At 44.7% G+C, this 24,852-nt stretch overlaps 47 non-coding genes and 2 pseudogenes across 47 annotated transcripts; all 49 read right to left on the bottom strand.

Moving 5' to 3' along the window:
* Positions 1 to 376: 376 nt before the first annotated feature.
* Positions 377 to 495, bottom strand: LOC145461753 (5S ribosomal RNA). Its single transcript, XR_014040854.1, has one exon. It is a non-coding gene; the product is annotated as a 5S ribosomal RNA (ribosomal RNA).
* Positions 496 to 880: 385 nt separating this feature from the next.
* On the bottom strand, positions 881 to 999 carry LOC145461752 (5S ribosomal RNA). The gene has a single exon (XR_014040853.1). It is a non-coding gene; the product is annotated as a 5S ribosomal RNA (ribosomal RNA).
* A 385-nt stretch (positions 1,000 to 1,384) lies between these two features.
* Positions 1,385 to 1,503, bottom strand: LOC145461750 (5S ribosomal RNA). Its single transcript, XR_014040851.1, has one exon. It is a non-coding gene; the product is annotated as a 5S ribosomal RNA (ribosomal RNA).
* Positions 1,504 to 1,888: 385 nt separating this feature from the next.
* Positions 1,889 to 2,007, bottom strand: LOC145461749 (5S ribosomal RNA). Its single transcript, XR_014040850.1, has one exon. It is a non-coding gene; the product is annotated as a 5S ribosomal RNA (ribosomal RNA).
* Positions 2,008 to 2,391: 384 nt separating this feature from the next.
* LOC145461748 (5S ribosomal RNA) lies at positions 2,392 to 2,510 on the bottom strand. The gene has a single exon (XR_014040849.1). It is a non-coding gene; the product is annotated as a 5S ribosomal RNA (ribosomal RNA).
* Positions 2,511 to 2,894: 384 nt separating this feature from the next.
* LOC145461747 (5S ribosomal RNA) lies at positions 2,895 to 3,013 on the bottom strand. The gene has a single exon (XR_014040848.1). It is a non-coding gene; the product is annotated as a 5S ribosomal RNA (ribosomal RNA).
* A 384-nt stretch (positions 3,014 to 3,397) lies between these two features.
* On the bottom strand, positions 3,398 to 3,516 carry LOC145461746 (5S ribosomal RNA). Its single transcript, XR_014040847.1, has one exon. It is a non-coding gene; the product is annotated as a 5S ribosomal RNA (ribosomal RNA).
* A 385-nt stretch (positions 3,517 to 3,901) lies between these two features.
* On the bottom strand, positions 3,902 to 4,020 carry LOC145461745 (5S ribosomal RNA). The gene has a single exon (XR_014040846.1). It is a non-coding gene; the product is annotated as a 5S ribosomal RNA (ribosomal RNA).
* Positions 4,021 to 4,405: 385 nt separating this feature from the next.
* Positions 4,406 to 4,524, bottom strand: LOC145461744 (5S ribosomal RNA). Its single transcript, XR_014040845.1, has one exon. It is a non-coding gene; the product is annotated as a 5S ribosomal RNA (ribosomal RNA).
* A 385-nt stretch (positions 4,525 to 4,909) lies between these two features.
* LOC145461743 (5S ribosomal RNA) lies at positions 4,910 to 5,028 on the bottom strand. The gene has a single exon (XR_014040844.1). It is a non-coding gene; the product is annotated as a 5S ribosomal RNA (ribosomal RNA).
* A 385-nt stretch (positions 5,029 to 5,413) lies between these two features.
* On the bottom strand, positions 5,414 to 5,532 carry LOC145461628 (5S ribosomal RNA; annotated as a pseudogene).
* Positions 5,533 to 5,917: 385 nt separating this feature from the next.
* Positions 5,918 to 6,036, bottom strand: LOC145461742 (5S ribosomal RNA). Its single transcript, XR_014040843.1, has one exon. It is a non-coding gene; the product is annotated as a 5S ribosomal RNA (ribosomal RNA).
* Positions 6,037 to 6,421: 385 nt separating this feature from the next.
* Positions 6,422 to 6,540, bottom strand: LOC145461741 (5S ribosomal RNA). Its single transcript, XR_014040842.1, has one exon. It is a non-coding gene; the product is annotated as a 5S ribosomal RNA (ribosomal RNA).
* Positions 6,541 to 6,925: 385 nt separating this feature from the next.
* LOC145461739 (5S ribosomal RNA) lies at positions 6,926 to 7,044 on the bottom strand. Its single transcript, XR_014040840.1, has one exon. It is a non-coding gene; the product is annotated as a 5S ribosomal RNA (ribosomal RNA).
* A 385-nt stretch (positions 7,045 to 7,429) lies between these two features.
* Positions 7,430 to 7,548, bottom strand: LOC145461738 (5S ribosomal RNA). Its single transcript, XR_014040839.1, has one exon. It is a non-coding gene; the product is annotated as a 5S ribosomal RNA (ribosomal RNA).
* A 385-nt stretch (positions 7,549 to 7,933) lies between these two features.
* LOC145461737 (5S ribosomal RNA) lies at positions 7,934 to 8,052 on the bottom strand. The gene has a single exon (XR_014040838.1). It is a non-coding gene; the product is annotated as a 5S ribosomal RNA (ribosomal RNA).
* A 384-nt stretch (positions 8,053 to 8,436) lies between these two features.
* Positions 8,437 to 8,555, bottom strand: LOC145461736 (5S ribosomal RNA). Its single transcript, XR_014040837.1, has one exon. It is a non-coding gene; the product is annotated as a 5S ribosomal RNA (ribosomal RNA).
* A 386-nt stretch (positions 8,556 to 8,941) lies between these two features.
* Positions 8,942 to 9,060, bottom strand: LOC145461735 (5S ribosomal RNA). The gene has a single exon (XR_014040836.1). It is a non-coding gene; the product is annotated as a 5S ribosomal RNA (ribosomal RNA).
* A 385-nt stretch (positions 9,061 to 9,445) lies between these two features.
* Positions 9,446 to 9,564, bottom strand: LOC145461734 (5S ribosomal RNA). Its single transcript, XR_014040835.1, has one exon. It is a non-coding gene; the product is annotated as a 5S ribosomal RNA (ribosomal RNA).
* A 385-nt stretch (positions 9,565 to 9,949) lies between these two features.
* Positions 9,950 to 10,068, bottom strand: LOC145461733 (5S ribosomal RNA). The gene has a single exon (XR_014040834.1). It is a non-coding gene; the product is annotated as a 5S ribosomal RNA (ribosomal RNA).
* A 385-nt stretch (positions 10,069 to 10,453) lies between these two features.
* Positions 10,454 to 10,572, bottom strand: LOC145461623 (5S ribosomal RNA; annotated as a pseudogene).
* Positions 10,573 to 10,957: 385 nt separating this feature from the next.
* Positions 10,958 to 11,076, bottom strand: LOC145461732 (5S ribosomal RNA). The gene has a single exon (XR_014040833.1). It is a non-coding gene; the product is annotated as a 5S ribosomal RNA (ribosomal RNA).
* A 385-nt stretch (positions 11,077 to 11,461) lies between these two features.
* Positions 11,462 to 11,580, bottom strand: LOC145461606 (5S ribosomal RNA). The gene has a single exon (XR_014040734.1). It is a non-coding gene; the product is annotated as a 5S ribosomal RNA (ribosomal RNA).
* A 385-nt stretch (positions 11,581 to 11,965) lies between these two features.
* Positions 11,966 to 12,084, bottom strand: LOC145461731 (5S ribosomal RNA). Its single transcript, XR_014040832.1, has one exon. It is a non-coding gene; the product is annotated as a 5S ribosomal RNA (ribosomal RNA).
* Positions 12,085 to 12,468: 384 nt separating this feature from the next.
* On the bottom strand, positions 12,469 to 12,587 carry LOC145461730 (5S ribosomal RNA). Its single transcript, XR_014040831.1, has one exon. It is a non-coding gene; the product is annotated as a 5S ribosomal RNA (ribosomal RNA).
* A 385-nt stretch (positions 12,588 to 12,972) lies between these two features.
* LOC145461728 (5S ribosomal RNA) lies at positions 12,973 to 13,091 on the bottom strand. Its single transcript, XR_014040829.1, has one exon. It is a non-coding gene; the product is annotated as a 5S ribosomal RNA (ribosomal RNA).
* A 385-nt stretch (positions 13,092 to 13,476) lies between these two features.
* On the bottom strand, positions 13,477 to 13,595 carry LOC145461727 (5S ribosomal RNA). The gene has a single exon (XR_014040828.1). It is a non-coding gene; the product is annotated as a 5S ribosomal RNA (ribosomal RNA).
* Positions 13,596 to 13,980: 385 nt separating this feature from the next.
* Positions 13,981 to 14,099, bottom strand: LOC145461726 (5S ribosomal RNA). Its single transcript, XR_014040827.1, has one exon. It is a non-coding gene; the product is annotated as a 5S ribosomal RNA (ribosomal RNA).
* Positions 14,100 to 14,484: 385 nt separating this feature from the next.
* LOC145461725 (5S ribosomal RNA) lies at positions 14,485 to 14,603 on the bottom strand. Its single transcript, XR_014040826.1, has one exon. It is a non-coding gene; the product is annotated as a 5S ribosomal RNA (ribosomal RNA).
* A 385-nt stretch (positions 14,604 to 14,988) lies between these two features.
* LOC145461724 (5S ribosomal RNA) lies at positions 14,989 to 15,107 on the bottom strand. The gene has a single exon (XR_014040825.1). It is a non-coding gene; the product is annotated as a 5S ribosomal RNA (ribosomal RNA).
* Positions 15,108 to 15,492: 385 nt separating this feature from the next.
* Positions 15,493 to 15,611, bottom strand: LOC145461541 (5S ribosomal RNA). Its single transcript, XR_014040672.1, has one exon. It is a non-coding gene; the product is annotated as a 5S ribosomal RNA (ribosomal RNA).
* Positions 15,612 to 15,996: 385 nt separating this feature from the next.
* On the bottom strand, positions 15,997 to 16,115 carry LOC145461723 (5S ribosomal RNA). Its single transcript, XR_014040824.1, has one exon. It is a non-coding gene; the product is annotated as a 5S ribosomal RNA (ribosomal RNA).
* A 385-nt stretch (positions 16,116 to 16,500) lies between these two features.
* On the bottom strand, positions 16,501 to 16,619 carry LOC145461721 (5S ribosomal RNA). The gene has a single exon (XR_014040823.1). It is a non-coding gene; the product is annotated as a 5S ribosomal RNA (ribosomal RNA).
* A 385-nt stretch (positions 16,620 to 17,004) lies between these two features.
* Positions 17,005 to 17,123, bottom strand: LOC145461720 (5S ribosomal RNA). The gene has a single exon (XR_014040822.1). It is a non-coding gene; the product is annotated as a 5S ribosomal RNA (ribosomal RNA).
* Positions 17,124 to 17,508: 385 nt separating this feature from the next.
* Positions 17,509 to 17,627, bottom strand: LOC145461719 (5S ribosomal RNA). The gene has a single exon (XR_014040821.1). It is a non-coding gene; the product is annotated as a 5S ribosomal RNA (ribosomal RNA).
* Positions 17,628 to 18,012: 385 nt separating this feature from the next.
* Positions 18,013 to 18,131, bottom strand: LOC145461718 (5S ribosomal RNA). The gene has a single exon (XR_014040820.1). It is a non-coding gene; the product is annotated as a 5S ribosomal RNA (ribosomal RNA).
* Positions 18,132 to 18,516: 385 nt separating this feature from the next.
* Positions 18,517 to 18,635, bottom strand: LOC145461716 (5S ribosomal RNA). The gene has a single exon (XR_014040818.1). It is a non-coding gene; the product is annotated as a 5S ribosomal RNA (ribosomal RNA).
* A 385-nt stretch (positions 18,636 to 19,020) lies between these two features.
* Positions 19,021 to 19,139, bottom strand: LOC145461715 (5S ribosomal RNA). Its single transcript, XR_014040816.1, has one exon. It is a non-coding gene; the product is annotated as a 5S ribosomal RNA (ribosomal RNA).
* A 385-nt stretch (positions 19,140 to 19,524) lies between these two features.
* On the bottom strand, positions 19,525 to 19,643 carry LOC145461714 (5S ribosomal RNA). The gene has a single exon (XR_014040815.1). It is a non-coding gene; the product is annotated as a 5S ribosomal RNA (ribosomal RNA).
* A 385-nt stretch (positions 19,644 to 20,028) lies between these two features.
* On the bottom strand, positions 20,029 to 20,147 carry LOC145461713 (5S ribosomal RNA). The gene has a single exon (XR_014040814.1). It is a non-coding gene; the product is annotated as a 5S ribosomal RNA (ribosomal RNA).
* Positions 20,148 to 20,532: 385 nt separating this feature from the next.
* LOC145461712 (5S ribosomal RNA) lies at positions 20,533 to 20,651 on the bottom strand. Its single transcript, XR_014040813.1, has one exon. It is a non-coding gene; the product is annotated as a 5S ribosomal RNA (ribosomal RNA).
* A 385-nt stretch (positions 20,652 to 21,036) lies between these two features.
* Positions 21,037 to 21,155, bottom strand: LOC145461711 (5S ribosomal RNA). The gene has a single exon (XR_014040812.1). It is a non-coding gene; the product is annotated as a 5S ribosomal RNA (ribosomal RNA).
* Positions 21,156 to 21,540: 385 nt separating this feature from the next.
* LOC145461710 (5S ribosomal RNA) lies at positions 21,541 to 21,659 on the bottom strand. The gene has a single exon (XR_014040811.1). It is a non-coding gene; the product is annotated as a 5S ribosomal RNA (ribosomal RNA).
* A 385-nt stretch (positions 21,660 to 22,044) lies between these two features.
* Positions 22,045 to 22,163, bottom strand: LOC145461709 (5S ribosomal RNA). Its single transcript, XR_014040810.1, has one exon. It is a non-coding gene; the product is annotated as a 5S ribosomal RNA (ribosomal RNA).
* A 385-nt stretch (positions 22,164 to 22,548) lies between these two features.
* LOC145461708 (5S ribosomal RNA) lies at positions 22,549 to 22,667 on the bottom strand. Its single transcript, XR_014040809.1, has one exon. It is a non-coding gene; the product is annotated as a 5S ribosomal RNA (ribosomal RNA).
* Positions 22,668 to 23,052: 385 nt separating this feature from the next.
* On the bottom strand, positions 23,053 to 23,171 carry LOC145461707 (5S ribosomal RNA). Its single transcript, XR_014040808.1, has one exon. It is a non-coding gene; the product is annotated as a 5S ribosomal RNA (ribosomal RNA).
* Positions 23,172 to 23,556: 385 nt separating this feature from the next.
* Positions 23,557 to 23,675, bottom strand: LOC145461705 (5S ribosomal RNA). The gene has a single exon (XR_014040806.1). It is a non-coding gene; the product is annotated as a 5S ribosomal RNA (ribosomal RNA).
* Positions 23,676 to 24,060: 385 nt separating this feature from the next.
* On the bottom strand, positions 24,061 to 24,179 carry LOC145461704 (5S ribosomal RNA). Its single transcript, XR_014040805.1, has one exon. It is a non-coding gene; the product is annotated as a 5S ribosomal RNA (ribosomal RNA).
* A 385-nt stretch (positions 24,180 to 24,564) lies between these two features.
* On the bottom strand, positions 24,565 to 24,683 carry LOC145461703 (5S ribosomal RNA). Its single transcript, XR_014040804.1, has one exon. It is a non-coding gene; the product is annotated as a 5S ribosomal RNA (ribosomal RNA).
* Between the last annotated feature and the right edge of the window lie 169 nt (positions 24,684 to 24,852).

Genomic DNA, 24,852 nt, shown 5'->3' with positions numbered 1-24,852 from the left:
CAACTCAAACCTTGCCCAATTGCTTGGACTCTCTTTTAAGTCTCTTAGAAGGAAGGCCTTTAATTGCTGTTGTCATGAATTTCCAATTACGTCTCGGCTACTTAACCCAGAGATTCCAAAGCCAGCTAAGACTTCAAATCACAAAAGGGCGATTCTCCAATGGTCAGTCATCAAAGCCACATTCAAGAGATTGCCTCCAGTGTGCTGCTCAGTGTTGCAGTGCTGTAATCAAACAAGAAAATCTTCTAATATGCTGTCAACTTGCTGGAAAAATAATTCCAAAAAAAAAAGACAACATTTTGAAAACAGAGGGATCAATGATGTGGAGGCGTATGGAAATCTTCTCTGAAGAGTCCAGTCCCAAAATGGCTCCAAAAGTCTACAACACGGCGTATTCCCAGGTGGTCACCCAGCCAGGTACTGACGCCGCCCAACAGGACTTGACTTCGGTGATCGGACGAGAACCGGTACGTTCCCTGTGGTGTGGTCGTAGACGAAAGAAACAACTCAAACCTTGCCCAATTGCTTGGACTCTCTTTTAAGTCTCTTAGAAGGAAGGCCTTTAATTGCTGTTGTCATGAATTTCCAATTACGTCTCGGCTACTTAACCCAGAGATTCCAAAGCCAGCTAAGACTTCAAATCACAAAAGGGCGATTCTCCAATGGTCAGTCATCAAAGCCACATTCAAGAGATTGCCTCCAGTGTGCTGCTCAGTGTTGCAGTGCTGTAATCAAACAAGAAAATCTTCTAATATGCTGTCAACTTGCTGGAAAAATAATTCCAAAAAAAAGAAGACAACATTTTGAAAACAGAGGGATCAATGATGTGGAGGCGTATGGAAATCTTCTCTGAAGAGTCCAGTCCCAAAATGGCTCCAAAAGTCTACAACACGGCGTATTCCCAGGTGGTCACCCAGCCAGGTACTGACGCCGCCCAACAGGACTTGACTTCGGTGATCGGACGAGAACCGGTACGTTCCCTGTGGTGTGGTCGTAGACGAAAGAAACAACTCAAACCTTGCCCAATTGCTTGGACTCTCTTTTAAGTCTCTTAGAAGGAAGGCCTTTAATTGCTGTTGTCATGAATTTCCAATTACGTCTCGGCTACTTAACCCAGAGATTCCAAAGCCAGCTAAGACTTCAAATCACAAAAGGGCGATTCTCCAATGGTCAGTCATCAAAGCCACATTCAAGAGATTGCCTCCAGTGTGCTGCTCAGTGTTGCAGTGCTGTAATCAAACAAGAAAATCTTCTAATATGCTGTCAACTTGCTGGAAAAATAATTCCAAAAAAAAGAAGACAACATTTTGAAAACAGAGGGATCAATGATGTGGAGGCGTATGGAAATCTTCTCTGAAGAGTCCAGTCCCAAAATGGCTCCAAAAGTCTACAACACGGCGTATTCCCAGGTGGTCACCCAGCCAGGTACTGACGCCGCCCAACAGGACTTGACTTCGGTGATCGGACGAGAACCGGTACGTTCCCTGTGGTGTGGTCGTAGACGAAAGAAACAACTCAAACCTTGCCCAATTGCTTGGACTCTCTTTTAAGTCTCTTAGAAGGAAGGCCTTTAATTGCTGTTGTGATGAATTTCCAATTACGTCTCGGCTACTTAACCCAGAGATTCCAAAGCCAGCTAAGACTTCAAATCACAAAAGGGCGATTCTCCAATGGTCAGTCATCAAAGCCACATTCAAGAGATTGCCTCCAGTGTGCTGCTCAGTGTTGCAGTGCTGTAATCAAACAAGAAAATCTTCTAATATGCTGTCAACTTGCTGGAAAAATAATTCCAAAACAAAAAAGACAACATTTTGAAAACAGAGGGATCAATGATGTGGAGGCGTATGGAAATCTTCTCTGAAGAGTCCAGTCCCAAAATGGCTCCAAAAGTCTACAACACGGCGTATTCCCAGGTGGTCACCCAGCCAGGTACTGACGCCGCCCAACAGGACTTGACTTCGGTGATCGGACGAGAACCGGTACGTTCCCTGTGGTGTGGTCGTAGACGAAAGAAACAACTCAAACCTTGCCCAATTGCTTGGACTCTCTTTTAAGTCTCTTAGAAGGAAGGCCTTTAATTGCTGTTGTCATGAATTTCCAATTACGTCTCGGCTACTTAACCCAGAGATTCCAAAGCCAGCTAAGACTTCAAATCACAAAAGGGCGATTCTCCAATGGTCAGTCATCAAAGCCACATTCAAGAGATTGCCTCCAGTGTGCTGCTCAGTGTTGCAGTGCTGTAATCAAACAAGAAAATCTTCTAATATGCTGTCAACTTGCTGGAAAAATAATTCCAAAAAAAAAAGACAACATTTTGAAAACAGAGGGATCAATGATGTGGAGGCGTATGGAAATCTTCTCTGAAGAGTCCAGTCCCAAAATGGCTCCAAAAGTCTACAACACGGCGTATTCCCAGGTGGTCACCCAGCCAGGTACTGACGCCGCCCAACAGGACTTGACTTCGGTGATCGGACGAGAACCGGTACGTTCCCTGTGGTGTGGTCGTAGACGAAAGAAACAACTCAAACCTTGCCCAATTGCTTGGACTCTCTTTTAAGTCTCTTAGAAGGAAGGCCTTTAATTGCTGTTGTGATGAATTTCCAATTACGTCTCGGCTACTTAACCCAGAGATTCCAAAGCCAGCTAAGACTTCAAATCACAAAAGGGCGATTCTCCAATGGTCAGTCATCAAAGCCACATTCAAGAGATTGCCTCCAGTGTGCTGCTCAGTGTTGCAGTGCTGTAATCAAACAAGAAAATCTTCTAATATGCTGTCAACTTGCTGGAAAAATAATTCCAAAAAAAAAAGACAACATTTTGAAAACAGAGGGATCAATGATGTGGAGGCGTATGGAAATCTTCTCTGAAGAGTCCAGTCCCAAAATGGCTCCAAAAGTCTACAACACGGCGTATTCCCAGGTGGTCACCCAGCCAGGTACTGACGCCGCCCAACAGGACTTGACTTCGGTGATCGGACGAGAACCGGTACGTTCCCTGTGGTGTGGTCGTAGACGAAAGAAACAACTCAAACCTTGCCCAATTGCTTGGACTCTCTTTTAAGTCTCTTAGAAGGAAGGCCTTTAATTGCTGTTGTCATGAATTTCCAATTACGTCTCGGCTACTTAACCCAGAGATTCCAAAGCCAGCTAAGACTTCAAATCACAAAAGGGCGATTCTCCAATGGTCAGTCATCAAAGCCACATTCAAGAGATTGCCTCCAGTGTGCTGCTCAGTGTTGCAGTGCTGTAATCAAACAAGAAAATCTTCTAATATGCTGTCAACTTGCTGGAAAAATAATTCCAAAAAAAAAAGACAACATTTTGAAAACAGAGGGATCAATGATGTGGAGGCGTATGGAAATCTTCTCTGAAGAGTCCAGTCCCAAAATGGCTCCAAAAGTCTACAACACGGCGTATTCCCAGGTGGTCACCCAGCCAGGTACTGACGCCGCCCAACAGGACTTGACTTCGGTGATCGGACGAGAACCGGTACGTTCCCTGTGGTGTGGTCGTAGACGAAAGAAACAACTCAAACCTTGCCCAATTGCTTGGACTCTCTTTTAAGTCTCTTAGAAGGAAGGCCTTTAATTGCTGTTGTCATGAATTTCCAATTACGTCTCGGCTACTTAACCCAGAGATTCCAAAGCCAGCTAAGACTTCAAATCACAAAAGGGCGATTCTCCAATGGTCAGTCATCAAAGCCACATTCAAGAGATTGCCTCCAGTGTGCTGCTCAGTGTTGCAGTGCTGTAATCAAACAAGAAAATCTTCTAATATGCTGTCAACTTGCTGGAAAAATAATTCCAAAAAAAAAAAGACAACATTTTGAAAACAGAGGGATCAATGATGTGGAGGCGTATGGAAATCTTCTCTGAAGAGTCCAGTCCCAAAATGGCTCCAAAAGTCTACAACACGGCGTATTCCCAGGTGGTCACCCAGCCAGGTACTGACGCCGCCCAACAGGACTTGACTTCGGTGATCGGACGAGAACCGGTACGTTCCCTGTGGTGTGGTCGTAGACGAAAGAAACAACTCAAACCTTGCCCAATTGCTTGGACTCTCTTTTAAGTCTCTTAGAAGGAAGGCCTTTAATTGCTGTTGTCATGAATTTCCAATTACGTCTCGGCTACTTAACCCAGAGATTCCAAAGCCAGCTAAGACTTCAAATCACAAAAGGGCGATTCTCCAATGGTCAGTCATCAAAGCCACATTCAAGAGATTGCCTCCAGTGTGCTGCTCAGTGTTGCAGTGCTGTAATCAAACAAGAAAATCTTCTAATATGCTGTCAACTTGCTGGAAAAATAATTCCAAAAAAAAAAAGACAACATTTTGAAAACAGAGGGATCAATGATGTGGAGGCGTATGGAAATCTTCTCTGAAGAGTCCAGTCCCAAAATGGCTCCAAAAGTCTACAACACGGCGTATTCCCAGGTGGTCACCCAGCCAGGTACTGACGCCGCCCAACAGGACTTGACTTCGGTGATCGGACGAGAACCGGTACGTTCCCTGTGGTGTGGTCGTAGACGAAAGAAACAACTCAAACCTTGCCCAATTGCTTGGACTCTCTTTTAAGTCTCTTAGAAGGAAGGCCTTTAATTGCTGTTGTCATGAATTTCCAATTACGTCTCGGCTACTTAACCCAGAGATTCCAAAGCCAGCTAAGACTTCAAATCACAAAAGGGCGATTCTCCAATGGTCAGTCATCAAAGCCACATTCAAGAGATTGCCTCCAGTGTGCTGCTCAGTGTTGCAGTGCTGTAATCAAACAAGAAAATCTTCTAATATGCTGTCAACTTGCTGGAAAAATAATTCCAAAAGAAAAAAGACAACATTTTGAAAACAGAGGGATCAATGATGTGGAGGCGTATGGAAATCTTCTCTGAAGAGTCCAGTCCCAAAATGGCTCCAAAAGTCTACAACACGGCGTATTCCCAGGTGGTCACCCAGCCAGGTACTGACGCCGCCCAACAGGACTTGACTTCGGTGATCGGACGAGAACCGGTACGTTCCCTGTGGTGTGGTCGTAGACGAAAGAAACAACTCAAACCTTGCCCAATTGCTTGGACTCTCTTTTAAGTCTCTTAGAAGGAAGGCCTTTAATTGCTGTTGTCATGAATTTCCAATTACGTCTCGGCTACTTAACCCAGAGATTCCAAAGCCAGCTAAGACTTCAAATCACAAAAGGGCGATTCTCCAATGGTCAGTCATCAAAGCCACATTCAAGAGATTGCCTCCAGTGTGCTGCTCAGTGTTGCAGTGCTGTAATCAAACAAGAAAATCTTCTAATATGCTGTCAACTTGCTGGAAAAATAATTCCAAAAAAAAAAAGACAACATTTTGAAAACAGAGGGATCAATGATGTGGAGGCGTATGGAAATCTTCTCTGAAGAGTCCAGTCCCAAAATGGCTCCAAAAGTCTACAACATGGCGTATTCCCTGGTGGTCACCCAGCCAGGTACTGACGCCGCCCAACAGGACTTGACTTCGGTGATCGGACGAGAACCGGTACGTTCCCTGTGGTGTGGTCGTAGACGAAAGAAACAACTCAAACCTTGCCCAATTGCTTGGACTCTCTTTTAAGTCTCTTAGAAGGAAGGCCTTTAATTGCTGTTGTCATGAATTTCCAATTACGTCTCGGCTACTTAACCCAGAGATTCCAAAGCCAGCTAAGACTTCAAATCACAAAAGGGCGATTCTCCAATGGTCAGTCATCAAAGCCACATTCAAGAGATTGCCTCCAGTGTGCTGCTCAGTGTTGCAGTGCTGTAATCAAACAAGAAAATCTTCTAATATGCTGTCAACTTGCTGGAAAAATAATTCCAAAAAAAAAAAGACAACATTTTGAAAACAGAGGGATCAATGATGTGGAGGCGTATGGAAATCTTCTCTGAAGAGTCCAGTCCCAAAATGGCTCCAAAAGTCTACAACACGGCGTATTCCCAGGTGGTCACCCAGCCAGGTACTGACGCCGCCCAACAGGACTTGACTTCGGTGATCGGACGAGAACCGGTACGTTCCCTGTGGTGTGGTCGTAGACGAAAGAAACAACTCAAACCTTGCCCAATTGCTTGGACTCTCTTTTAAGTCTCTTAGAAGGAAGGCCTTTAATTGCTGTTGTCATGAATTTCCAATTACGTCTCGGCTACTTAACCCAGAGATTCCAAAGCCAGCTAAGACTTCAAATCACAAAAGGGCGATTCTCCAATGGTCAGTCATCAAAGCCACATTCAAGAGATTGCCTCCAGTGTGCTGCTCAGTGTTGCAGTGCTGTAATCAAACAAGAAAATCTTCTAATATGCTGTCAACTTGCTGGAAAAATAATTCCAAAAAAAAAAACACAACATTTTGAAAACAGAGGGATCAATGATGTGGAGGCGTATGGAAATCTTCTCTGAAGAGTCCAGTCCCAAAATGGCTCCAAAAGTCTACAACACGGCGTATTCCCAGGTGGTCACCCAGCCAGGTACTGACGCCGCCCAACAGGACTTGACTTCGGTGATCGGACGAGAACCGGTACGTTCCCTGTGGTGTGGTCGTAGACGAAAGAAACAACTCAAACCTTGCCCAATTGCTTGGACTCTCTTTTAAGTCTCTTAGAAGGAAGGCCTTTAATTGCTGTTGTCATGAATTTCCAATTACGTCTCGGCTACTTAACCCAGAGATTCCAAAGCCAGCTAAGACTTCAAATCACAAAAGGGCGATTCTCCAATGGTCAGTCATCAAAGCCACATTCAAGAGATTGCCTCCAGTGTGCTGCTCAGTGTTGCAGTGCTGTAATCAAACAAGAAAATCTTCTAATATGCTGTCAACTTGCTGGAAAAATAATTCCAAAAGAAAAAAGACAACATTTTGAAAACAGAGGGATCAATGATGTGGAGGCGTATGGAAATCTTCTCTGAAGAGTCCAGTCCCAAAATGGCTCCAAAAGTCTACAACACGGCGTATTCCCAGGTGGTCACCCAGCCAGGTACTGACGCCGCCCAACAGGACTTGACTTCGGTGATCGGACGAGAACCGGTACGTTCCCTGTGGTGTGGTCGTAGACGAAAGAAACAACTCAAACCTTGCCCAATTGCTTGGACTCTCTTTTAAGTCTCTTAGAAGGAAGGCCTTTAATTGCTGTTGTGATGAATTTCCAATTACGTCTCGGCTACTTAACCCAGAGATTCCAAAGCCAGCTAAGACTTCAAATCACAAAAGGGCGATTCTCCAATGGTCAGTCATCAAAGCCACATTCAAGAGATTGCCTCCAGTGTGCTGCTCAGTGTTGCAGTGCTGTAATCAAACAAGAAAATCTTCTAATATGCTGTCAACTTGCTGGAAAAATAATTCCAAAAAAAAAAAGACAACATTTTGAAAACAGAGGGATCAATGATGTGGAGGCGTATGGAAATCTTCTCTGAAGAGTCCAGTCCCAAAATGGCTCCAAAAGTCTACAACACGGCGTATTCCCAGGTGGTCACCCAGCCAGGTACTGACGCCGCCCAACAGGACTTGACTTCGGTGATCGGACGAGAACCGGTACGTTCCCTGTGGTGTGGTCGTAGACGAAAGAAACAACTCAAACCTTGCCCAATTGCTTGGACTCTCTTTTAAGTCTCTTAGAAGGAAGGCCTTTAATTGCTGTTGTCATGAATTTCCAATTACGTCTCGGCTACTTCACCCAGAGATTCCAAAGCCAGCTAAGACTTCAAATCACAAAAGGGCGATTCTCCAATGGTCAGTCATCAAAGCCACATTCAAGAGATTGCCTCCAGTGTGCTGCTCAGTGTTGCAGTGCTGTAATCAAACAAGAAAATCTTCTAATATGCTGTCAACTTGCTGGAAAAATAATTCCAAAAAAAAAAAGACAACATTTTGAAAACAGAGGGATCAATGATGTGGAGGCGTATGGAAATCTTCTCTGAAGAGTCCAGTCCCAAAATGGCTCCAAAAGTCTACAACACGGCGTATTCCCAGGTGGTCACCCAGCCAGGTACTGACGCCGCCCAACAGGACTTGACTTCGGTGATCGGACGAGAACCGGTACGTTCCCTGTGGTGTGGTCGTAGACGAAAGAAACAACTCAAACCTTGCCCAATTGCTTGGACTCTCTTTTAAGTCTCTTAGAAGGAAGGCCTTTAATTGCTGTTGTCATGAATTTCCAATTACGTCTCGGCTACTTCACCCAGAGATTCCAAAGCCAGCTAAGACTTCAAATCACAAAAGGGCGATTCTCCAATGGTCAGTCATCAAAGCCACATTCAAGAGATTGCCTCCAGTGTGCTGCTCAGTGTTGCAGTGCTGTAATCAAACAAGAAAATCTTCTAATATGCTGTCAACTTGCTGGAAAAATAATTCCAAAAAAAAAAGACAACATTTTGAAAACAGAGGGATCAATGATGTGGAGGCGTATGGAAATCTTCTCTGAAGAGTCCAGTCCCAAAATGGCTCCAAAAGTCTACAACACGGCGTATTCCCAGGTGGTCACCCAGCCAGGTACTGACGCCGCCCAACAGGACTTGACTTCGGTGATCGGACGAGAACCGGTACGTTCCCTGTGGTGTGGTCGTAGACGAAAGAAACAACTCAAACCTTGCCCAATTGCTTGGACTCTCTTTTAAGTCTCTTAGAAGGAAGGCCTTTAATTGCTGTTGTCATGAATTTCCAATTACGTCTCGGCTACTTAACCCAGAGATTCCAAAGCCAGCTAAGACTTCAAATCACAAAAGGGCGATTCTCCAATGGTCAGTCATCAAAGCCACATTCAAGAGATTGCCTCCAGTGTGCTGCTCAGTGTTGCAGTGCTGTAATCAAACAAGAAAATCTTCTAATATGCTGTCAACTTGCTGGAAAAATAATTCCAAAAAAAAAAAAGACAACATTTTGAAAACAGAGGGATCAATGATGTGGAGGCGTATGGAAATCTTCTCTGAAGAGTCCAGTCCCAAAATGGCTCCAAAAGTCTACAACACGGCGTATTCCCAGGTGGTCACCCAGCCAGGTACTGACGCCGCCCAACAGGACTTGACTTCGGTGATCGGACGAGAACCGGTACGTTCCCTGTGGTGTGGTCGTAGACGAAAGAAACAACTCAAACCTTGCCCAATTGCTTGGACTCTCTTTTAAGTCTCTTAGAAGGAAGGCCTTTAATTGCTGTTGTGATGAATTTCCAATTACGTCTCGGCTACTTAACCCAGAGATTCCAAAGCCAGCTAAGACTTCAAATCACAAAAGGGCGATTCTCCAATGGTCAGTCATCAAAGCCACATTCAAGAGATTGCCTCCAGTGTGCTGCTCAGTGTTGCAGTGCTGTAATCAAACAAGAAAATCTTCTAATATGCTGTCAACTTGCTGGAAAAATAATTCCAAAAAAAAAAAGACAACATTTTGAAAACAGAGGGATCAATGATGTGGAGGCGTATGGAAATCTTCTCTGAAGAGTCCAGTCCCAAAATGGCTCCAAAAGTCTACAACACGGCGTATTCCCAGGTGGTCACCCAGCCAGGTACTGACGCCGCCCAACAGGACTTGACTTCGGTGATCGGACGAGAACCGGTACGTTCCCTGTGGTGTGGTCGTAGACGAAAGAAACAACTCAAACCTTGCCCAATTGCTTGGACTCTCTTTTAAGTCTCTTAGAAGGAAGGCCTTTAATTGCTGTTGTCATGAATTTCCAATTACGTCTCGGCTACTTAACCCAGAGATTCCAAAGCCAGCTAAGACTTCAAATCACAAAAGGGCGATTCTCCAATGGTCAGTCATCAAAGCCACATTCAAGAGATTGCCTCCAGTGTGCTGCTCAGTGTTGCAGTGCTGTAATCAAACAAGAAAATCTTCTAATATGCTGTCAACTTGCTGGAAAAATAATTCCAAAAAAAAAAAGACAACATTTTGAAAACAGAGGGATCAATGATGTGGAGGCGTATGGAAATCTTCTCTGAAGAGTCCAGTCCCAAAATGGCTCCAAAAGTCTACAACACGGCGTATTCCCAGGTGGTCACCCAGCCAGGTACTGACGCCGCCCAACAGGACTTGACTTCGGTGATCGGACGAGAACCGGTACGTTCCCTGTGGTGTGGTCGTAGACGAAAGAAACAACTCAAACCTTGCCCAATTGCTTGGACTCTCTTTTAAGTCTCTTAGAAGGAAGGCCTTTAATTGCTGTTGTCATGAATTTCCAATTACGTCTCGGCTACTTAACCCAGAGATTCCAAAGCCAGCTAAGACTTCAAATCACAAAAGGGCGATTCTCCAATGGTCAGTCATCAAAGCCACATTCAAGAGATTGCCTCCAGTGTGCTGCTCAGTGTTGCAGTGCTGTAATCAAACAAGAAAATCTTCTAATATGCTGTCAACTTGCTGGAAAAATAATTCCAAAAAAAAAAAGACAACATTTTGAAAACAGAGGGATCAATGATGTGGAGGCGTATGGAAATCTTCTCTGAAGAGTCCAGTCCCAAAATGGCTCCAAAAGTCTACAACACGGCGTATTCCCAGGTGGTCACACAGCCAGGTACTGACGCCGCCCAACAGGACTTGACTTCGGTGATCGGACGAGAACCGGTACGTTCCCTGTGGTGTGGTCGTAGACGAAAGAAACAACTCAAACCTTGCCCAATTGCTTGGACTCTCTTTTAAGTCTCTTAGAAGGAAGGCCTTTAATTGCTGTTGTCATGAATTTCCAATTACGTCTCGGCTACTTAACCCAGAGATTCCAAAGCCAGCTAAGACTTCAAATCACAAAAGGGCGATTCTCCAATGGTCAGTCATCAAAGCCACATTCAAGAGATTGCCTCCAGTGTGCTGCTCAGTGTTGCAGTGCTGTAATCAAACAAGCAAATCTTCTAATATGCTGTCAACTTGCTGGAAAAATAATTCCAAAAAAAAAAAGACAACATTTTGAAAACAGAGGGATCAATGATGTGGAGGCGTATGGAAATCTTCTCTGAAGAGTCCAGTCCCAAAATGGCTCCAAAAGTCTACAACACGGCGTATTCCCAGGTGGTCACCCAGCCAGGTACTGACGCCGCCCAACAGGACTTGACTTCGGTGATCGGACGAGAACCGGTACGTTCCCTGTGGTGTGGTCGTAGACGAAAGAAACAACTCAAACCTTGCCCAATCGCTTGGACTCTCTTTTAAGTCTCTTAGAAGGAAGGCCTTTAATTGCTGTTGTGATGAATTTCCAATTACGTCTCGGCTACTTAACCCAGAGATTCCAAAGCCAGCTAAGACTTCAAATCACAAAAGGGCGATTCTCCAATGGTCAGTCATCAAAGCCACATTCAAGAGATTGCCTCCAGTGTGCTGCTCAGTGTTGCAGTGCTGTAATCAAACAAGAAAATCTTCTAATATGCTGTCAACTTGCTGGAAAAATAATTCCAAAAAAAAAAAGACAACATTTTGAAAACAGAGGGATCAATGATGTGGAGGCGTATGGAAATCTTCTCTGAAGAGTCCAGTCCCAAAATGGCTCCAAAAGTCTACAACACGGCGTATTTCCAGGTGGTCACCCAGCCAGGTACTGACGCCGCCCAACAGGACTTGACTTCGGTGATCGGACGAGAACCGGTACGTTCCCTGTGGTGTGGTCGTAGACGAAAGAAACAACTCAAACCTTGCCCAATTGCTTGGACTCTCTTTTAAGTCTCTTAGAAGGAAGGCCTTTAATTGCTGTTGTGATGAATTTCCAATTACGTCTCGGCTACTTAACCCAGAGATTCCAAAGCCAGCTAAGACTTCAAATCACAAAAGGGCGATTCTCCAATGGTCAGTCATCAAAGCCACATTCAAGAGATTGCCTCCAGTGTGCTGCTCAGTGTTGCAGTGCTGTAATCAAACAAGAAAATCTTCTAATATGCTGTCAACTTGCTGGAAAAATAATTCCAAAAAAAAAAAGACAACATTTTGAAAACAGAGGGATCAATGATGTGGAGGCGTATGGAAATCTTCTCTGAAGAGTCCAGTCCCAAAATGGCTCCAAAAGTCTACAACACGGCGTATTCCCAGGTGGTCACCCAGCCAGGTACTGACGCCGCCCAACAGGACTTGACTTCGGTGATCGGACGAGAACCGGTACGTTCCCTGTGGTGTGGTCGTAGACGAAAGAAACAACTCAAACCTTGCCCAATTGCTTGGACTCTCTTTTAAGTCTCTTAGAAGGAAGGCCTTTAATTGCTGTTGTCATGAATTTCCAATTACGTCTCGGCTACTTAACCCAGAGATTCCAAAGCCAGCTAAGACTTCAAATCACAAAAGGGCGATTCTCCAATGGTCAGTCATCAAAGCCACATTCAAGAGATTGCCTCCAGTGTGCTGCTCAGTGTTGCAGTGCTGTAATCAAACAAGAAAATCTTCTAATATGCTGTCAACTTGCTGGAAAAATAATTCCAAAAAAAAAAGACAACATTTTGAAAACAGAGGGATCAATGATGTGGAGGCGTATGGAAATCTTCTCTGAAGAGTCCAGTCCCAAAATGGCTCCAAAAGTCTACAACACGGCGTATTCCCAGGTGGTCACCCAGCCAGGTACTGACGCCGCCCAACAGGACTTGACTTCGGTGATCGGACGAGAACCGGTACGTTCCCTGTGGTGTGGTCGTAGACGAAAGAAACAACTCAAACCTTGCCCAATTGCTTGGACTCTCTTTTAAGTCTCTTAGAAGGAAGGCCTTTAATTGCTGTTGTGATGAATTTCCAATTACGTCTCGGCTACTTAACCCAGAGATTCCAAAGCCAGCTAAGACTTCAAATCACAAAAGGGCGATTCTCCAATGGTCAGTCATCAAAGCCACATTCAAGAGATTGCCTCCAGTGTGCTGCTCAGTGTTGCAGTGCTGTAATCAAACAAGAAAATCTTCTAATATGCTGTCAACTTGCTGGAAAAATAATTCCAAAAAAAAAAAGACAACATTTTGAAAACAGAGGGATCAATGATGTGGAGGCGTATGGAAATCTTCTCTGAAGAGTCCAGTCCCAAAATGGCTCCAAAAGTCTACAACACGGCGTATTCCCAGGTGGTCACCCAGCCAGGTACTGACGCCGCCCAACAGGACTTGACTTCGGTGATCGGACGAGAACCGGTACGTTCCCTGTGGTGTGGTCGTAGACGAAAGAAACAACTCAAACCTTGCCCAATTGCTTGGACTCTCTTTTAAGTCTCTTAGAAGGAAGGCCTTTAATTGCTGTTGTGATGAATTTCCAATTACGTCTCGGCTACTTAACCCAGAGATTCCAAAGCCAGCTAAGACTTCAAATCACAAAAGGGCGATTCTCCAATGGTCAGTCATCAAAGCCACATTCAAGAGATTGCCTCCAGTGTGCTGCTCAGTGTTGCAGTGCTGTAATCAAACAAGAAAATCTTCTAATATGCTGTCAACTTGCTGGAAAAATAATTCCAAAAAAAAAAAGACAACATTTTGAAAACAGAGGGATCAATGATGTGGAGGCGTATGGAAATCTTCTCTGAAGAGTCCAGTCCCAAAATGGCTCCAAAAGTCTACAACACGGCGTATTCCCAGGTGGTCACCCAGCCAGGTACTGACGCCGCCCAACAGGACTTGACTTCGGTGATCGGACGAGAACCGGTACGTTCCCTGTGGTGTGGTCGTAGACGAAAGAAACAACTCAAACCTTGCCCAATTGCTTGGACTCTCTTTTAAGTCTCTTAGAAGGAAGGCCTTTAATTGCTGTTGTGATGAATTTCCAATTACGTCTCGGCTACTTAACCCAGAGATTCCAAAGCCAGCTAAGACTTCAAATCACAAAAGGGCGATTCTCCAATGGTCAGTCATCAAAGCCACATTCAAGAGATTGCCTCCAGTGTGCTGCTCAGTGTTGCAGTGCTGTAATCAAACAAGAAAATCTTCTAATATGCTGTCAACTTGCTGGAAAAATAATTCCAAAAAAAAAAAGACAACATTTTGAAAACAGAGGGATCAATGATGTGGAGGCGTATGGAAATCTTCTCTGAAGAGTCCAGTCCCAAAATGGCTCCAAAAGTCTACAACACGGCGTATTCCCAGGTGGTCACCCAGCCAGGTACTGACGCCGCCCAACAGGACTTGACTTCGGTGATCGGACGAGAACCGGTACGTTCCCTGTGGTGTGGTCGTAGACGAAAGAAACAACTCAAACCTTGCCCAATTGCTTGGACTCTCTTTTAAGTCTCTTAGAAGGAAGGCCTTTAATTGCTGTTGTGATGAATTTCCAATTACGTCTCGGCTACTTAACCCAGAGATTCCAAAGCCAGCTAAGACTTCAAATCACAAAAGGGCGATTCTCCAATGGTCAGTCATCAAAGCCACATTCAAGAGATTGCCTCCAGTGTGCTGCTCAGTGTTGCAGTGCTGTAATCAAACAAGAAAATCTTCTAATATGCTGTCAACTTGCTGGAAAAATAATTCCAAAAAAAAAAAGACAACATTTTGAAAACAGAGGGATCAATGATGTGGAGGCGTATGGAAATCTTCTCTGAAGAGTCCAGTCCCAAAATGGCTCCAAAAGTCTACAACACGGCGTATTCCCAGGTGGTCACCCAGCCAGGTACTGACGCCGCCCAACAGGACTTGACTTCGGTGATCGGACGAGAACCGGTACGTTCCCTGTGGTGTGGTCGTAGACGAAAGAAACAACTCAAACCTTGCCCAATTGCTTGGACTCTCTTTTAAGTCTCTTAGAAGGAAGGCCTTTAATTGCTGTTGTGATGAATTTCCAATTACGTCTCGGCTACTTAACCCAGAGATTCCAAAGCCAGCTAAGACTTCAAATCACAAAAGGGCGATTCTCCAATGGTCAGTCATCAAAGCCACATTCAAGAGATTGCCTCCAGTGTGCTGCTCAGTGTTGCAGTGCTGTAATCAAACAAGAAAATCTTCTAATATGCTGTCAACTTGCTGGAAAAATAATTCCAAAAAAAAAAAGACAACATTTTGAAAACAGAGGGATCAATGATGTGGAGGCGTATGGAAATCTTCTCTGAAGAGTCCAGTCCCAAAATGGCTCCAAAAGTCTACAACACGGCGTATTCCCAGGTGGTCACCCAGCCAGGTACTGACGCCGCCCAACAGGACTTGACTTCGGTGATCGGACGAGAACCGGTACGTTCCCTGTGGTGTGGTCGTAGACGAAAGAAACAACTCAAACCTTGCCCAATTGCTTGGACTCTCTTTTAAGTCTCTTAGAAGGAAGGCCTTTAATTGCTGTTGTCATGAATTTCCAATTACGTCTCGGCTACTTAACCCAGAGATTCCAAAGCCAGCTAAGACTTCAAATCACAAAAGGGCGATTCTCCAATGGTCAGTCATCAAAGCCACATTCAAGAGATTGCCTCCAGTGTGCTGCTCAGTGTTGCAGTGCTGTAATCAAACAAGAAAATCTTCTAATATGCTGTCAACTTGCTGGAAAAATAATTCCAAAAAAAAAAAGACAACATTTTGAAAACAGAGGGATCAATGATGTGGAGGCGTATGGAAATCTTCTCTGAAGAGTCCAGTCCCAAAATGGCTCCAAACGTCTACAACACGGCGTATTCCCAGGTGGTCACCCAGCCAGGTACTGACGCCGCCCAACAGGACTTGACTTCGGTGATCGGACGAGAACCGGTACGTTCCCTGTGGTGTGGTCGTAGACGAAAGAAACAACTCAAACCTTGCCCAATTGCTTGGACTCTCTTTTAAGTCTCTTAGAAGGAAGGCCTTTAATTGCTGTTGTGATGAATTTCCAATTACGTCTCGGCTACTTAACCCAGAGATTCCAAAGCCAGCTAAGACTTCAAATCACAAAAGGGCGATTCTCCAATGGTCAGTCATCAAAGCCACATTCAAGAGATTGCCTCCAGTGTGCTGCTCAGTGTTGCAGTGCTGTAATCAAACAAGAAAATCTTCTAATATGCTGTCAACTTGCTGGAAAAATAATTCCAAAAAAAAAAAGACAACATTTTGAAAACAGAGGGATCAATGATGTGGAGGCGTATGGAAATCTTCTCTGAAGAGTCCAGTCCCAAAATGGCTCCAAAAGTCTACAACACGGCGTATTCCCAGGTGGTCACCCAGCCAGGTACTGACGCCGCCCAACAGGACTTGACTTCGGTGATCGGACGAGAACCGGTACGTTCCCTGTGGTGTGGTCGTAGACGAAAGAAACAACTCAAACCTTGCCCAATTGCTTGGACTCTCTTTTAAGTCTCTTAGAAGGAAGGCCTTTAATTGCTGTTGTGATGAATTTCCAATTACGTCTCGGCTACTTAACCCAGAGATTCCAAAGCCAGCTAAGACTTCAAATCACAAAAGGGCGATTCTCCAATGGTCAGTCATCAAAGCCACATTCAAGAGATTGCCTCCAGTGTGCTGCTCAGTGTTGCAGTGCTGTAATCAAACAAGAAAATCTTCTAATATGCTGTCAACTTGCTGGAAAAATAATTCCAAAAAAAAAAAGACAACATTTTGAAAACAGAGGGATCAATGATGTGGAGGCGTATGGAAATCTTCTCTGAAGAGTCCAGTCCCAAAATGGCTCCAAAAGTCTACAACACGGCGTATTCCCAGGTGGTCACCCAGCCAGGTACTGACGCCGCCCAACAGGACTTGACTTCGGTGATCGGACGAGAACCGGTACGTTCCCTGTGGTGTGGTCGTAGACGAAAGAAACAACTCAAACCTTGCCCAATTGCTTGGACTCTCTTTTAAGTCTCTTAGAAGGAAGGCCTTTAATTGCTGTTGTGATGAATTTCCAATTACGTCTCGGCTACTTAACCCAGAGATTCCAAAGCCAGCTAAGACTTCAAATCACAAAAGGGCGATTCTCCAATGGTCAGTCATCAAAGCCACATTCAAGAGATTGCCTCCAGTGTGCTGCTCAGTGTTGCAGTGCTGTAATCAAACAAGAAAATCTTCTAATATGCTGTCAACTTGCTGGAAAAATAATTCCAAAAAAAAAAAGACAACATTTTGAAAACAGAGGGATCAATGATGTGGAGGCGTATGGAAATCTTCTCTGAAGAGTCCAGTCCCAAAATGGCTCCAAAAGTCTACAACACGGCGTATTCCCAGGTGGTCACCCAGCCAGGTACTGACGCCGCCCAACAGGACTTGACTTCGGTGATCGGACGAGAACCGGTACGTTCCCTGTGGTGTGGTCGTAGACGAAAGAAACAACTCAAACCTTGCCCAATTGCTTGGACTCTCTTTTAAGTCTCTTAGAAGGAAGGCCTTTAATTGCTGTTGTGATGAATTTCCAATTACGTCTCGGCTACTTAACCCAGAGATTCCAAAGCCAGCTAAGACTTCAAATCACAAAAGGGCGATTCTCCAATGGTCAGTCATCAAAGCCACATTCAAGAGATTGCCTCCAGTGTGCTGCTCAGTGTTGCAGTGCTGTAATCAAACAAGAAAATCTTCTAATATGCTGTCAACTTGCTGGAAAAATAATTCCAAAAAAAAAAAGACAACATTTTGAAAACAGAGGGATCAATGATGTGGAGGCGTATGGAAATCTTCTCTGAAGAGTCCAGTCCCAAAATGGCTCCAAAAGTCTACAACACGGCGTATTCCCAGGTGGTCACCCAGCCAGGTACTGACGCCGCCCAACAGGACTTGACTTCGGTGATCGGACGAGAACCGGTACGTTCCCTGTGGTGTGGTCGTAGACGAAAGAAACAACTCAAACCTTGCCCAATTGCTTGGACTCTCTTTTAAGTCTCTTAGAAGGAAGGCCTTTAATTGCTGTTGTGATGAATTTCCAATTACGTCTCGGCTACTTAACCCAGAGATTCCAAAGCCAGCTAAGACTTCAAATCACAAAAGGGCGATTCTCCAATGGTCAGTCATCAAAGCCACATTCAAGAGATTGCCTCCAGTGTGCTGCTCAGTGTTGCAGTGCTGTAATCAAACAAGAAAATCTTCTAATATGCTGTCAACTTGCTGGAAAAATAATTCCAAAAAAAAAAAGACAACATTTTGAAAACAGAGGGATCAATGATGTGGAGGCGTATGGAAATCTTCTCTGAAGAGTCCAGTCCCAAAATGGCTCCAAAAGTCTACAACACGGCGTATTCCCAGGTGGTCACCCAGCCAGGTACTGACGCCGCCCAACAGGACTTGACTTCGGTGATCGGACGAGAACCGGTACGTTCCCTGTGGTGTGGTCGTAGACGAAAGAAACAACTCAAACCTTGCCCAATTGCTTGGACTCTCTTTTAAGTCTCTTAGAAGGAAGGCCTTTAATTGCTGTTGTGATGAATTTCCAATTACGTCTCGGCTACTTAACCCAGAGATTCCAAAGCCAGCTAAGACTTCAAATCACAAAAGGGCGATTCTCCAATGGTCAGTCATCAAAGCCACATTCAAGAGATTGCCTCCAGTGTGCTGCTCAGTGTTGCAGTGCTGTAATCAAACAAGAAAATCTTCTAATATGCTGTCAACTTGCTGGAAAAATAATTCCAAAAAAAAAAACACAACATTTTGAAAACAGAGGGATCAATGATGTGGAGGCGTATGGAAATCTTCTCTGAAGAGTCCAGTCCCAAAATGGCTCCAAAAGTCTACAACACGGCGTATTCCCAGGTGGTCACCCAGCCAGGTACTGACGCCGCCCAACAGGACTTGACTTCGGTGATCGGACGAGAACCGGTACGTTCCCTGTGGTGTGGTCGTAGACGAAAGAAACAACTCAAACCTTGCCCAATTGCTTGGACTCTCTTTTAAGTCTCTTAGAAGGAAGGCCTTTAATTGCTGTTGTGATGAATTTCCAATTACGTCTCGGCTACTTAACCCAGAGATTCCAAAGCCAGCTAAGACTTCAAATCACAAAAGGGCGATTCTCCAATGGTCAGTCATCAAAGCCACATTCAAGAGATTGCCTCCAGTGTGCTGCTCAGTGTTGCAGTGCTGTAATCAAACAAGAAAATCTTCTAATATGCTGTCAACTTGCTGGAAAAATAATTCCAAAAAAAAAAAGACAACATTTTGAAAACAGAGGGATCAATGATGTGGAGGCGTATGGAAATCTTCTCTGAAGAGTCCAGTCCCAAAATGGCTCCAAAAGTCTACAACACGGCGTATTCCCAGGTGGTCACCCAGCCAGGTACTGACGCCGCCCAACAGGACTTGACTTCGGTGATCGGACGAGAACCGGTACGTTCCCTGTGGTGTGGTCGTAGACGAAAGAAACAACTCAAACCTTGCCCAATTGCTTGGACTCTCTTTTAAGTCTCTTAGAAGGAAGGCCTTTAATTGCTGTTGTGATGAATTTCCAATTACGTCTCGGCTACTTAACCCAGAGATTCCAAAGCCAGCTAAGACTTCAAATCACAAAAGGGCGATTCTCCAATGGTCAGTCATCAAAGCCACATTCAAGAGATTGCCTCCAGTGTGCTGCTCAGTGTTGCAGTGCTGTAATCAAACAAGAAAATCTTCTAATATGCTGTCAACTTGCTGGAAAAATAATTCCAAAAAAAAAAAGACAACATTTTGAAAACAGAGGGATCAATGATGTGGAGGCGTATGGAAATCTTCTCTGAAGAGTCCAGTCCCAAAATGGCTCCAAAAGTCTACAACACGGCGTATTCCCAGGTGGTCACCCAGCCAGGTACTGACGCCGCCCAACAGGACTTGACTTCGGTGATCGGACGAGAACCGGTACGTTCCCTGTGGTGTGGTCGTAGACGAAAGAAACAACTCAAACCTTGCCCAATTGCTTGGACTCTCTTTTAAGTCTCTTAGAAGGAAGGCCTTTAATTGCTGTTGTGATGAATTTCCAATTACGTCTCGGCTACTTAACCCAGAGATTCCAAAGCCAGCTAAGACTTCAAATCACAAAAGGGCGATTCTCCAATGGTCAGTCATCAAAGCCACATTCAAGAGATTGCCTCCAGTGTGCTGCTCAGTGTTGCAGTGCTGTAATCAAACAAGAAAATCTTCTAATATGCTGTCAACTTGCTGGAAAAATAATTCCAAAAAAAAAAAGACAACATTTTGAAAACAGAGGGATCAATGATGTGGAGGCGTATGGAAATCTTCTCTGAAGAGTCCAGTCCCAAAATGGCTCCAAAAGTCTACAACACGGCGTATTCCCAGGTGGTCACCCAGCCAGGTACTGACGCCGCCCAACAGGACTTGACTTCGGTGATCGGACGAGAACCGGTACGTTCCCTGTGGTGTGGTCGTAGACGAAAGAAACAACTCAAACCTTGCCCAATTGCTTGGACTCTCTTTTAAGTCTCTTAGAAGGAAGGCCTTTAATTGCTGTTGTGATGAATTTCCAATTACGTCTCGGCTACTTAACCCAGAGATTCCAAAGCCAGCTAAGACTTCAAATCACAAAAGGGCGATTCTCCAATGGTCAGTCATCAAAGCCACATTCAAGAGATTGCCTCCAGTGTGCTGCTCAGTGTTGCAGTGCTGTAATCAAACAAGAAAATCTTCTAATATGCTGTCAACTTGCTGGAAAAATAATTCCAAAAAAAAAAAGACAACATTTTGAAAACAGAGGGATCAATGATGTGGAGGCGTATGGAAATCTTCTCTGAAGAGTCCAGTCCCAAAATGGGTCCAAAAGTCTACAACACGGCGTATTCCCAGGTGGTCACCCAGCCAGGTACTGACGCCGCCCAACAGGACTTGACTTCGGTGATCGGACGAGAACCGGTACGTTCCCTGTGGTGTGGTCGTAGACGAAAGAAACAACTCAAACCTTGCCCAATTGCTTGGACTCTCTTTTAAGTCTCTTAGAAGGAAGGCCTTTAATTGCTGTTGTCATGAATTTCCAATTACGTCTCGGCTACTTAACCCAGAGATTCCAAAGCCAGCTAAGACTTCAAATCACAAAAGGGCGATTCTCCAATGGTCAGTCATCAAAGCCACATTCAAGAGATTGCCTCCAGTGTGCTGCTCAGTGTTGCAGTGCTGTAATCAAACAAGAAAATCTTCTAATATGCTGTCAACTTGCTGGAAAAATAATTCCAAAAAAAAAAAGACAACATTTTGAAAACAGAGGGATCAATGATGTGGAGGCGTATGGAAATCTTCTCTGAAGAGTCCCGTCCCAAAATGGCTCCAAAAGTCTACAACACGGCGTATTCCCAGGTGGTCACCCAGCCAGGTACTGACGCCGCCCAACAGGACTTGACTTCGGTGATCGGACGAGAACCGGTACGTTCCCTGTGGTGTGGTCGTAGACGAAAGAAACAACTCAAACCTTGCCCAATTGCTTGGACTCTCTTTTAAGTCTCTTAGAAGGAAGGCCTTTAATTGCTGTTGTGATGAATTTCCAATTACGTCTCGGCTACTTAACCCAGAGATTCCAAAGCCAGCTAAGACTTCAAATCACAAAAGGGCGATTCTCCAATGGTCAGTCATCAAAGCCACATTCAAGAGATTGCCTCCAGTGTGCTGCTCAGTGTTGCAGTGCTGTAATCAAACAAGAAAATCTTCTAATATGCTGTCAACTTGCTGGAAAAATAATTCCAAAAAAAAAAAGACAACATTTTGAAAACAGAGGGATCAATGATGTGGAGGCGTATGGAAATCTTCTCTGAAGAGTCCAGTCCCAAAATGGCTCCAAAAGTCTACAACACGGCGTATTCCCAGGTGGTCACCCAGCCAGGTACTGACGCCGCCCAACAGGACTTGACTTCGGTGATCGGACGAGAACCGGTACGTTCCCTGTGGTGTGGTCGTAGACGAAAGAAACAACTCAAACCTTGCCCAATTGCTTGGACTCTCTTTTAAGTCTCTTAGAAGGAAGGCCTTTAATTGCTGTTGTGATGAATTTCCAATTACGTCTCGGCTACTTAACCCAGAGATTCCAAAGCCAGCTAAGACTTCAAATCACAAAAGGGCGATTCTCCAATGGTCAGTCATCAAAGCCACATTCAAGAGATTGCCTCCAGTGTGCTGCTCAGTGTTGCAGTGCTGTAATCAAACAAGAAAATCTTCTAATATGCTGTCAACTTGCTGGAAAAATAATTCCAAAAAAAAAAAGACAACATTTTGAAAACAGAGGGATCAATGATGTGGAGGCGTATGGAAATCTTCTCTGAAGAGTCCAGTCCCAAAATGGCTCCAAAAGTCTACAACACGGCGTATTCCCAGGTGGTCACCCAGCCAGGTACTGACGCCGCCCAACAGGACTTGACTTCGGTGATCGGACGAGAACCGGTACGTTCCCTGTGGTGTGGTCGTAGACGAAAGAAACAACTCAAACCTTGCCCAATTGCTTGGACTCTCTTTTAAGTCTCTTAGAAGGAAGGCCTTTAATTGCTGTTGTGATGAATTTCCAATTACGTCTCGGCTACTTAACCCAGAGATTCCAAAGCCAGCTAAGACTTCAAATCACAAAAGGGCGATTCTCCAATGGTCAGTCATCAAAGCCACATTCAAGAGATTGCCTCCAGTGTGCTGCTCAGTGTTGCAGTGCTGTAATCAAACAAGAAAATCTTCTAATATGCTGTCAACTTGCTGGAAAAATAATTCCAAAAAAAAAAAGACAACATTTTGAAAACAGAGGGATCAATGATGTGGAGGCGTATGGAAATCTTCTCTGAAGAGTCCAGTCCCAAAATGGCTCCAAAAGTCTACAACACGGCGTATTCCCAGGTGGTCACCCAGCCAGGTACTGACGCCGCCCAACAGGACTTGACTTCGGTGATCGGACGAGAACCGGTACGTTCCCTGTGGTGTGGTCGTAGACGAAAGAAACAACTCAAACCTTGCCCAATTGCTTGGACTCTCTTTTAAGTCTCTTAGAAGGAAGGCCTTTAATTGCTGTTGTGATGAATTTCCAATTACGTCTCGGCTACTTAACCCAGAGATTCCAAAGCCAGCTAAGACTTCAAATCACAAAAGGGCGATTCTCCAATGGTCAGTCATCAAAGCCACATTCAAGAGATTGCCTCCAGTGTGCTGCTCAGTGTTGCAGTGCTGTAATCAAACAAGAAAATCTTCTAATATGCTGTCAACTTGCTGGAAAAATAATTCCAAAAAAAAAAAGACAACATTTTGAAAACAGAGGGATCAATGATGTGGAGGCGTATGGAAATCTTCTCTGAAGAGTCCAGTCCCAAAATGGCTCCAAAAGTCTACAACACGGCGTATTCCCAGGTGGTCACCCAGCCAGGTACTGACGCCGCCCAACAGGACTTGACTTCGGTGATCGGACGAGAACCGGTACGTTCCCTGTGGTGTGGTCGTAGACGAAAGAAACAACTCAAACCTTGCCCAATTGCTTGGACTCTCTTTTAAGTCTCTTAGAAGGAAGGCCTTTAATTGCTGTTGTGATGAATTTCCAATTACGTCTCGGCTACTTAACCCAGAGATTCCAAAGCCAGCTAAGACTTCAAATCACAAAAGGGCGATTCTCCAATGGTCAGTCATCAAAGCCACATTCAAGAGATTGCCTCCAGTGTGCTGCTCAGTGTTGCAGTGCTGTAATCAAACAAGAAAATCTTCTAATATGCTGTCAACTTGCTGGAAAAATAATTCCAAAAAAAAAAACACAACATTTTGAAAACAGAGGGATCAATGATGTGGAGGCGTATGGAAATCTTCTCTGAAGAGTCCAGTCCCAAAATGGCTCCAAAAGTCTACAACACGGCGTATTCCCAGGTGGTCACCCAGCCAGGTACTGACGCCGCCCAACAGGACTTGACTTCGGTGATCGGACGAGAACCGGTACGTTCCCTGTGGTGTGGTCGTAGACGAAAGAAACAACTCAAACCTTGCCCAATTGCTTGGACTCTCTTTTAAGTCTCTTAGAAGGAAGGCCTTTAATTGCTGTTGTGATGAATTTCCAATTACGTCTCGGCTACTTAACCCAGAGATTCCAAAGCCAGCTAAGACTTCAAATCACAAAAGGGCGATTCTCCAATGGTCAGTCATCAAAGCCACATTCAAGAGATTGCCTCCAGTGTGCTGCTCAGTGTTGCAGTGCTGTAATCAAACAAGAAAATCTTCTAATATGCTGTCAACTTGCTGGAAAAATAATTCCAAAAAAAAAAAGACAACATTTTGAAAACAGAGGGATCAATGATGTGGAGGCGTATGGAAATCTTCTCTGAAGAGTCCAGTCCCAAAATGGCTCCAAAAGTCTACAACACGGCGTATTCCCAGGTGGTCACCCAGCCAGGTACTGACGCCGCCCAACAGGACTTGACTTCGGTGATCGGACGAGAACCGGTACGTTCCCTGTGGTGTGGTCGTAGACGAAAGAAACAACTCAAACCTTGCCCAATTGCTTGGACTCTCTTTTAAGTCTCTTAGAAGGAAGGCCTTTAATTGCTGTTGTGATGAATTTCCAATTACGTCTCGGCTACTTAACCCAGAGATTCCAAAGCCAGCTAAGACTTCAAATCACAAAAGGGCGATTCTCCAATGGTCAGTCATCAAAGCCACATTCAAGAGATTGCCTCCAGTGTGCTGCTCAGTGTTGCAGTGCTGTAATCAAACAAGAAAATCTTCTAATATGCTGTCAACTTGCTGGAAAAATAATTCCAAAAAAAAAAAGACAACATTTTGAAAACAGAGGGATCAATGATGTGGAGGCGTATGGAAATCTTCTCTGAAGAGTCCAGTCCCAAAATGGCTCCAAAAGTCTACAACACGGCGTATTCCCAGGTGGTCACCCAGCCAGGTACTGACGCCGCCCAACAGGACTTGACTTCGGTGATCGGACGAGAACCGGTACGTTCCCTGTGGTGTGGTCGTAGACGAAAGAAACAACTCAAACCTTGCCCAATTGCTTGGACTCTCTTTTAAGTCTCTTAGAAGGAAGGCCTTTAATTGCTGTTGTGATGAATTTCCAATTACGTCTCGGCTACTTAACCCAGAGATTCCAAAGCCAGCTAAGACTTCAAATCACAAAAGGGCGATTCTCCAAT

The sequence above is a fragment of the Orbicella franksi genome, chromosome 11 (assembly GCF_964199315.1).
Source record: "Orbicella franksi chromosome 11, jaOrbFran1.1, whole genome shotgun sequence".
Classification (NCBI taxonomy): domain Eukaryota; kingdom Metazoa; phylum Cnidaria; class Anthozoa; order Scleractinia; family Merulinidae; genus Orbicella; species Orbicella franksi.
This window is presented reverse-complemented; position numbering and strand designations above follow the sequence as displayed.